The sequence below is a fragment of the Salvelinus fontinalis genome, chromosome 8 (assembly GCF_029448725.1).
Source record: "Salvelinus fontinalis isolate EN_2023a chromosome 8, ASM2944872v1, whole genome shotgun sequence".
In the NCBI taxonomy this organism is placed as follows: Eukaryota; Metazoa; Chordata; class Actinopteri; order Salmoniformes; family Salmonidae; genus Salvelinus; species Salvelinus fontinalis.
This window is the reverse complement of record NC_074672.1, coordinates 3,395,817-3,406,658: the sequence shown is the minus strand read 5'-3', so window position 1 is coordinate 3,406,658 and position 10,842 is coordinate 3,395,817.

Genomic DNA, 10,842 nt, shown 5'->3' with positions numbered 1-10,842 from the left:
TGCAAAGCCCATTCACCCATGATGTAATCACAGGTCATTTTCTAGTCTACCTTTTCCTCAGCTAGCGTTCCATAGGCCCTTCTATCTGCCAAATTTGACACTCACAATGATCATTAAATACATGATTTTGTAATATGGATATAAAAGTCACAGTTGAATGGAGATCATTTGTGCTCTGGTTCTTTCTCTATGGTGGCTGAATGGCTATTGATCCAGTAATCTTATTACTGGGATGTTTGAGGAGGCAGCTTGAGATAAACCTGCCACAATGGAGAGGAGGCTATCGTGATCACAATATCCTAATGGAGAGGAGGCTATCGTGATCACAATATCCTACCTGCGATGCATACTCAGCAGGCTCCCCGCCTGAACATTTTGTCACATGAAGTCATATATACGTGTGTGTCTTGGTTAATGTCAGGATAGGTGGATCCATGTTCACCGATACAGCCATGGTCTCTTGACAGCAGAGGTTAATCAGGGAAAAGCCATGGACTTCCACTGTGCATCTGTTTTATGGATAGTGGAAACTCACAAAATAGGGAACCATGTGAAACATTGTCACAAGGGCATGATTCAAAGTGCCCCGCAGGAATATGTAGATCTGAAAGGATTGGATAGGATCAAGCAATATGGCAAGCCTATCAGAGGGCAAGGAGGAGCTACAGCCATACTTGTTTATTTATCTTATCTCTTCAGCTCTATACAATTGTGTGGTTAGGGGCTAGCGATTGTTTCTGGGCCGTGCGGATCTGTCATGATGCACTCATAGGGCTTGTCGCGAATGACTTTTGATTGGGTAGATTAACTTGCACAGAGGATGTGCGTATTTAGGTATTTGATACTTAAAGCAAGAGGCAATTTCATGACTGTAACCCTCTAGAGCTCTAAGATTTGCCTAAAGGAGAAGTTTACCCAAAATCCATAAACTCCCAAGTGGTTCCATACAATAAAACAAGTTCAGTGGAGTTTGCCCTTTCTTCCTCTCTCTCCCTGTAGTGGTGTGTTGAAACACCTACAAAAATGGGTCATGTGAAGTTGCTAGATGCAGGCCTCGTGCTGCTCCTTTGATGATTGATGATTCAGAAATCCGCAAAGTGTGGACAAATTCGTCGTTCTATTGAAAGTGTACGGCCGAATGGGCTTTTGTCAAAAGTACTAATCGGCTCTGAATCAGGAAATGTGTACTTTTTCACCTGAAACATTTGTGATTATTTTATATCATTGTTTTATGTAGCCAACTGCGACAGCAGCTGGAGGCGAACAGTGTTTGGGTGGGAGCGAGCGGGGAATGGTGTACCTTGACAGGGCAAGAATGAGATGTATGCTAGAAGAAGTGCAGTATTATCATAAGCAGACATATACTTGGATTACGAAGGAGGAATGGAGGGAAAAAGAGAGGCAGAGGGGGTCGAAGAGAGAGAGGTTGGAAGAGGGTGAGCTTGAATTGGTTCAAAATGGAGGAAAAAAGGGAGATGGTTTGTTGAAGAATGGTAGAAAGTGTAAGCAGAGTGCACTCTACACCAGATCAAAGACAGGAGAAGAAATGAATGTGAATGAGGGCGACTTATCGGAGGTGGTAGGTGTGAAGTCCTCAGAGCCAAAGCTTGCACAGAGGGTTAGGATAAAGATGAGTCTGTGACAGTAGAAGACCCTTGGACCCTTGCCTTTCCGCTGATCCATTTGTGATTTCAGGGTGGGTGAAAACGGAGTTAAGTGCTGTGGAATCGGTGAAGGTAACCCGAAGTGGTCTTGTGATAATTGTTTGTGTTTCTGTTGATCAGAAGGAGCAGGCGCTCCGCGTCAAACGACTGGGAACGAGATGTGAATTGTTTTGCTCTCAAGAAAAGGGCGCAATTGAAAGGAATGATTACTGGGGTAGTGGTACATGTGAAAGTGGACCAAATGAAGGGGAAGATTCCTGGTGTTTGTGATGCTTGTCGTTTGGTGCAACACAGACAGGGTGATGTGAGTGGAGAAACAGCTTTTGAAATCTTTTGAGATTTGTTGTTGAGTTTATGCCCGACAAAGTAATGTTAAGATATATCCGTTTTTCAGTACAAGTTTTTGTACCAAATACATTACGTTGTTACAGATGTCAAGCTTATGGGCATGTATCAGCAGTGTGTAGGAGGGAGATTCCTAGGTGAGAAGTATACAGGAGGGCATGAGACAAAGTTATGTTTAGTATTGGGGAAAGAAGCGGTATGTGTTAATTGTAAAGGTGCCCATGGGGCTGGGGATCAGAAATGTCCGGTGAGAGAGAGGCATGTTGAGGTTACAAGGGTTAGAGTGGTGCAGAAGTTGTCTTATGCTGAGGCAGTGAAGAAAGTAGATGGGTCAAGGGGGAGGGATCTTGAGAGGAGTGGTGTGAGTAGTAGAACAGTACCAAATCAAATTTTATTGGTCACATACACATATATAGCAGATGTAATTAAGAGTGTAGCGAAATGCTTGTGTTCCTAGCTCCAACAGTGCAGTAGTATGTAACAATTCACAACAATACACACAAATCTAAAATAATGGAATTAAGAAATATATAAATGTTAGGATGAGCAATGTCGGAGTGGCATTGACTAAAATACATTGGAATACAGTATATACAGTTGAAGTCGGAAGTTTACATACAGTTAGGTTGGAGTCATTAAAACTCGTTTTTCAACCACTCCAAAAATTCTTTGTTAACAAACTATAGTTTTGGCAAGTCAGTTAGGACATCTACTTTGTGCACGACACAAGTAATTTTTCCAACTATTGTTTACAGACAGATTATTTCACTGTATCACAATTCCAGTGGGTCAGAAGTTTACATGCACTAAGTTGACTGTCCCTTTAAACAGCTTGGAAAATTCCAGAAAATTATGTCATGGCTTTAGAAGCTTCGGATAGGCTAATTGACATCATTTGAGTCAATTGGAGGTGTACCTGTGGATGTATTTCAAGTCCTACCTTCAAACTCAGTGCCTCTTTGCTTGACATCATGGGGAAATCAGCCAAGACCTCAGAAAAAAATGTGTAGACCTCCACAAGTCTGGTTCATCCTTGGGAGCAATTTCCAAACGGCTGAAGGTACCACGTTCATCTGTACAAACAACAGTACTCAAGTATAAACACCATGGGACCATGCAGCTGTCATACCGCTCAGGAAAGAGACACGTTCTGTCTCCTAGAGATGAACGTACTTTGGTAAGAAAAGTGCAAATCAATCCCAGAACAACAGCAATGGACCGTGTGAAGATGCTGGAGGAAACAGGTACAAAAGTATCTATATCCACATTAAAACAAGTCCTATATCGACATAACCTGAATGGCCGCTCAGCAAGGAAGAAGCCACTGCTCCAAAACCGACATTAAAAAAGCTAGACTACGGTTTGCAACTGCACAAGGGGACAACGATCGTACTTTTTGGAGAAATGTCCTCTGGTCTGATGAAACAAAAATAGAACTGCTTGGCCATAATGACCGTCATTATATTTGGAGGAAAAAGGGGTAGGCTTCCAAGCCGAAGAACACCATCCCAACCCTAAAGCACGGGGGTGGCAGCATCATGTTGTGGGGGTGCTTTGCTGCAGGAGGGCCTCGTGCACTTCACAAAATAGATGGCATTATGAGGAAGAAAATTGTGTATATATTAAAGCAACACATCTAGACATCAGTCAGGAAGTTAAAGCTTCTTCGCAAATGGATCTTCCAAATGGACAATGACCCCAAGCATACTTGGGCAAAATTGGCAAAATTGCTTAAGGACAACAATGTCAAGGTATTGGAGTGGCCATCACAAAGCCCTGACCTCAGTCCTATAGAAAATTTGTGGGCAGAACTGAAAAGGCGTGTGCGAGTAAGGAGGCCTACAAACCTGACTCAGTTACACCAGCTCTGTCAGGAGGAAAGGGCCAAAATTCACCCAACTTATTGTGGGAAGCTTGTGGAAGGCTACCCAAAACGTTTGACCCAAGTTAAACAATTTAAAGGAAATGCTACCAAATACTAATTGGGTGTATGTAAACTTCTGACCCACTGGGAATGTGATGAAAGAAATGAATGCTGAATTAAATAATTTCTCATACTATTATTCTGACATTTTACTTTCTTAAAATTAAGTGGTGATCCTAACTGACTTAAGACAATGAATTTTTACTAGGATTGAATGTCAGGAATTGTGAAAAACTGAGTTTAAAGGTATTTGGCTTAAGTGTATGTGAACTTCCGACTTCAACTGTGTCTTATATGGGCTGAAAATTAAATTCTTGTTAATGTAACTGCACCGTTCAATTTACAGTAGCTATTACTGCAAAAAAATGTAATGCTATAGTTTGATGATAGCTAACAACAAAACACTTTTTTCACTGTGATAGGTTTGATGAATTCAGCTCTGAAGGTGAAAGGTGTACTTAAATCAGAGCAAGATTTCAGAATGTATCATCCAAAGTCCCAGAGATGACATGAAGTGTCGTTTTGTTAGATAAAATAATTTTTCATATCCTAAAAAGTTCCATATAGCATGCACGATCGATTTTGTATTTCCACTCGTTCAATTTGCAAAGAAGGGAATCTGTGAAATCTCACCCTAAACGCTGTTTCCATCAGTCAAATCACGTTCGTATGTTTTCCTCAGAGATCCTAGAATGTAACGAGAATTCACTATATCATTAGGGGTGTAGTATATCCTATAGGACACCAAATTTGGTAGAGAGAGCGACGCCTTCATGGCAGGCCGATGACGCGGACGGTCATCACTTGAATGACTAACTTTGTCAAATAAGCACCAATCAGGGTCAAACAAAGCTAGCTAGATAGCCAAGGAGCTGGGCTTTACGGGAGTATCGGGAAACCCCTTATCTGTCGCAAAATGTAGCTGCTAACCTTGTGCGACAGCAAGCCTTTTCCTTTTGGACAAATATTATAAGAATATGGAGAGTTATGAAACTGGGTGTTTTGCAAATGTTGAAATTATGATATGGCTACAAATACTGTAAAAGCTAAATCAAAGTCCAAGTATACAGATTTGATGATGTTCTTGCAGAAAAATGTCATGTAAATGTCTCCTTCACGATTTGCCCAAATGTACCTGGGTGACTTCACACTGAATGTCATGTTGTTTGCTCATACTTCAAGTTATCCGTCTGAAACTTTGTAAATACACTGCTGCCATCTTGTGGACACCATCGGAATTACAACCAGAGTGATGCTAGATTTGGGACCTTTCTGTTGCATTTCAAAGATGGTGGTAGGGGGGAAATAAAACAGTTGTTTTTTTTCTTTGTATTTTCTTCTACCAGATCTATTGTTATATTCTCCTACATTCAATTCACATGTACACAAACTTCAAAGTTTTTCCTTTTAAATGGTACCAATAATATGCATATCCTTGCTACAGGCAGTTGGTTGGGTATGTCATTTTAGGCGAAAATTTTAAAAAATGGGGGCTATTCCTATTAAATCATTATTTATTTAAGTTCTTGTCTCTCGTTGTCACTGACCCTCTGATAGCAAGCTACATGCTAATGATTTGTTAAGCATAGCAATGTGGAATGAATAGAATGAACGACTGGGTCACAACATAAGAATAGAATGAATGACCAGCCTGTTTGGTTAGCAACTTCAGAATCTCAGAGCTAACAACTGGCTTTTGTCCGGACTATACCGTCTGGTGGAAGGATGAAATAAAACAAATTTACTCATTTAAATAAAGTGAATGAAAACATGTCATTAATCTTTTTTTAAACATGTTGGCAACCATTTTATAAAAGCAATAAGAGAAGAGAAATATTTTCTTTGGTCTTTGGGGAGATGAATGTAGCTAGCTAAGTCAGCCATTGGCCAGGCCATCAGAAGCTTGATAGAAGGCATCTGTCGTTCAACTGTATTAGGGCAAAAGTTTGGAGTGACAATGGTATTAACGAATCACAATGACTTGGAAATTGCCAACAGGTCAAAGTCCAACATGTCACTGTGCAATAGCAAGCACTAGTTTTCACGGTCTAGCAAGCTAACTAGCTTTTGTTGTAGGCTCGTTTGCAGCGGGTGTTATCAAAGAGGATGTTGTTGCTAATTTGTTAGCTTCTCCCTTTTCAAGAATAACATTCAAGAAGAAGTTAGATATCAAATGATCATCTGGTGAGTGGAACTGTGTTTTTTATTGCAGCTCGCATGCTGTTGTTAGCCATCTCTTTCAAAATAACTTGTGTATGTGTGAAACATTTTTGCATTTAAACTTTAGATCACCGGTTATTTGTGTGCTAAACGTGAAATGTTTTTTTTGCATTAAAAAGTAATAGTTGTACATTTTCGATTGGGAAGTGCTTAGCCTAATGGTTGTTTTTGTATTATGATTGGGACCTACTGGCTTATTATGTCCGAGTGAATGGACTGCCGTCTTTCCATCGGCCCTATGCAGTGGTGCATGGAGAAGTGGGTCTTGAGAAGTGGGTCTTGTGTGACGGTGTCGTGACGTGACTACCATTAATGTGATGACTGTTATTTTATCATATCAATTAACTGTTTAATTATTACGTGATTAAATGAATCATGTAACATGTAACTCATTAGCAATCTTGGGGCACCACGGAAAAAGTTTGTTTAATGAGTTATATTCTTGAATTAATTTGGGAAAGTAACAGAATATATCATTATCATATTAGTCATCTATTAATTATTATTACCTCAGTCTCATTATGAATGTTGTTGACTTCAAATCTGCATGAACACTAGTCTAAATGATTCAGCGATACACAAATTGGGTTAATTATTTATTTACTAACTAAATAATCACACAATTACAAACATACACACAGGATAAATAATATGTTGATTACTAACATAATGCAATGAAAAGTCCCTAGTGGACAGCTTGGTACACAATGAAAAGGGAGGGGCATGTAAGGAGAGGGAGAGAAGCTATGCTCGTGGGAAAATGAATACAGTGAAGAGGTGACTGTGGGATGCTGGCTTTCTAGGCAGAGTTGCAATGAAAAAGCCATATCTCAGACTGGCCAATAAAAATAAAAGAATAAGCTGGGCAAAAGAACAGACACTGAACAGAGGAACTCTGTCTAGAAGGCCAGCATCCCGGAGTTGCCTCTTCACTGTAGACGTTGAGACTGGTGTTTTGCGGGTACTATTTCTCTGTTTCTCAAACTAGACACTAATGTAATTGTCCTCTTGCTCAGTTGTGCACCGGGGCCTCCCACTCCTCTTTCTATTCTGGTTAGAGCCAGTTTGCGCTGTTCTGTGAAGGGAGTAGTACAGAGTTGTACGAGATCTTCAGATTCTTGGCAATTTCTCGCATGGAATAGTCTTAATTTCTAAGAACAAGAATAGACTGACGAGTTTCGGAAGAAAGTGCTTTGTTTCTGGCCATTTTGAGCCTGTAATCGAACCCACAAATGCTGATTCTCCAGATACTCAACTAGTCTACAGAAGGCGTTTTATTGCTTCTTTAATCAGAACAACAGTTTTCATCTGTGCTAACAAAGTTACAAAATGGTTTTCTAATGATCAATTTGCCTTTTAAAATTATAAACTTGGATTAGCTAATACAATGTGCCATTGGAACACAGGAGTGATGGTTACTGATAATGGGCCTCTGTACGCTTATGTAGATATTCCATTAAATAATCTGCCGTTTTCATCTACAATAATAATTAACATTGCATTTCTGATCAAATTTGTTATTTTAATGGACAAAAACAAGGACATTTCTAAGTGACCCCAAACTTTTGAATGGTAGTGTATGGACGTTTTTTGCCTCCTCATTGCCCCTGGGAATGTGCCAATGACCTGCTGTTTGATGCAGCCCTCCCAAGAGGACACATCTATCCCCTCATATGCGGAGACCGAGGCCATGGAGACCTACGTACAGGATAGCCTCCAGCAGGTTTTATCTGCTCTGTACATCACCAGCCTTCTCAAGCTTCTTTTTTGTTAAGAAAAAAGATGGGGGACAAAGTGTTTCAGGACATGCTGGGACGGGGCGTAGTGGTTTACATAGATGACATTTTGGTCTATTCTGCTCACCGCTCCCAGCATGTCTCGTTAGTCAGGTTTGTAACAAGTCCAATACAGCAAATGAAAGGTACACATCTTGTGAATCCAGCCAACATGTCCGATTTTTTAAATGTTTTACAGCGAAAACAGCACGTATATTTATGTTAGCTCACCACCAAAATACAAAAAAGGACAGACATTTTTCACAGCACAGGTAGCATGCACAAAGCCAACCTAACTAACCAAGAACCAGCCAAACTAACCAACAAACAACTTCATCAGATGACAGTCTTATAACATGTTATTCAATAAATCTATGTTTTGTTCGAAAAATGTGCATATTTCAGGTATAAATCATAGTTTACATTGCAGCTACAATCAGAAATTGCAACGAAAGCAGCCAGAATAATTACAGACACCAACGTCAAATACCTAATTATTCATCATAAAACATTCTGAAAAATACATAGTGTACAGCAAATGAAAGACAGGCATCTTGTGATTCCAGCCAATATTTCCGATTTATTAAGTGTTTTACAGCGAAAACACAATATAGCATTATATTAGCTTACCACAATAGCCAGAAACACATGCCATTTCCCAGTAGCAAAAGGTTAGCGATCGTAACAAACCAGTAAAAGATATATAATTTTTGACTGACCTTGATATTCTTCATCAGATGACAGTCCTATAACATCAGGTTATACATACACTTATGTTTTGTTCGAAAATGTGCATATTTAGAGCTGAAATCAGTGGTTATACATGTTGCTATCTTAGCTACTTTTTCCACAACGTCTAAACAGCAACGATATTTTTCTGACACGTTTTCTGACACACATATTCTGACCAAATAGCTATTCATAAACATAACTAAAAAATACATGTTGTATAGGAAATGATAGATCCATTAGTTCTTAATGAAATCGCAGTGTTAGAATTCTAAAAAATATCTTCATTACGACATCCAGCTTCGGTATAGCTGAGTTCCCCAAAGTTGGCCGCCGGCGACTAGTTCACATGCACGACAGATATATGAAATAGCATCATAAAATGTTTCTTACTTTTGGTGATCTTCCATCAGAATGTTGGACAAGGTGTCCTTTGTCAAGAACAATCATTGTTTGGATTTAGAACGTTCATTTTCCCTCTTGAATTAGCAAGCGCACTTGCCAAGTGGCTCGAAGCTGTCCATGTCAACAAACGGAAGAGAACGGAACACAGCAAAACTCCCGAAAAATGTTCAATAATCTGATGAAACTATATTGAAAAAACATACTTTACGATGATATGGTCACATGTATCAAATAAAATCAAAGCCGGAGATATTAGTCGCCTATAACGGCAGCTAAACAGAAGGCAAATCCAAGTCCCCTTTCGCGCTCACCAGAAAACAGGAAATGGGTGGACACGTCATACAAAGAGCTTGTATTCCACTTCAGACCAAGATAAACACAAAATTTCTTCTCTCACCGCCTCTTGACATCCAGGGGAAGGTGTCTGAAGTGCACGTATACTAATTCGTATCATGCCCATGTATAGGCAGGAAGTAGAACAGAGCATCGATTTCAGACTTTCCACTTCCTGGTCAGGAAGTTTGTGCCAAATGAGTTCTGTTTGACTCACAGATATAATTCAAACGGTTTTAGAAACTAGAGAGTGTTTTCTATCCAATAGTAATAATAATATGCATATTGTACGAGCAAGAATTGAGTACGAGGCCGTTTGAAATGGGCACCTTTTATCTGGCTACTCAATACTGCCCCTGCAGCCCAAACAGGTTAAACAGCTTGGAGAATTCCAGAAAATTATGTCATGGATTTAGAAGCTTCTGATAGGCTAATTGACATCATTTGAGTCAATTGGAGGTGTACCTGTGGATGTATTTCAAGGCCAACCTTCAAACTCAGTGCCTCTCTGCTTGACATCATGGGAAAATCAAAATAAATCAGCCAAGACCTCAGAATAAAAATTGTAGACCTTCACAAGTCTGGTTCATCCTTGGGAGCAATTTCCAAACGTCATCTGTACAAACAATAGTACGCAAGTATAAACACCATGGGACCACGCAGCCATCATACCACATAGGAAGGAGACGCATTCTGTCTCCGAGAGATGGACGTACAAATCAATCCCAGAACAACAGCAAAGGACCTTACATTTACATTACATTTAAGTCATTTAGCAGACGCTCTTATCCAGAGCGACTTACAAATTGGTGCATTCACCTTATGATATCCAGTGGAACAACCACTTTACAATAGTGCATCTAAATCTTTTAGGGGGGGGGGGGTTAGAAGGATTACTTTATCCTATCCTAGGTATTCCTTAAAGAAGTGGGGTTTCAGGTGTCTCCGGAAGGTGGTGATTGACTCCGCTGACCTGGCGTCGTGAGGGAGTTTGTTCCACCATTGGGGTGCCAGAGCAGCGAACAGTTTTGACTGGGCTGAGCGGGAACTGTACTTCCTCAGAGGTAGGGAGGCGAGCAGGCCAGAGGTGGATGAACGCAGTGCCCTTGTTTGGGTGTAGGGCCTGATCAGAGCCTGAAGGTACGGAGGTGCCGTTCCCCTCACAGCTCCGTAGGCAAGCACCATGGTCTTGTAGCGGATGCGAGCTTCAACTGGAAGCCAGTGGAGAGAGCGGAGGAGCGGGGTGACGTGAGAGAACTTGGGAAAGTTGAACACCAGACGGGCTGCGGCGTTCTGGATGAGTTGTAGGGGTTTAATGGCACAGGCAGGGAGCCCAGCCAACAGCGAGTTGCAGTAATCCAGACGGGAGATGACAAGTGCCTGGATTAGGACCTGCGCCGCTTCCTGCGTGAGGCAGGGTCGTACTCTGACCTTGTGAAGATGCTCG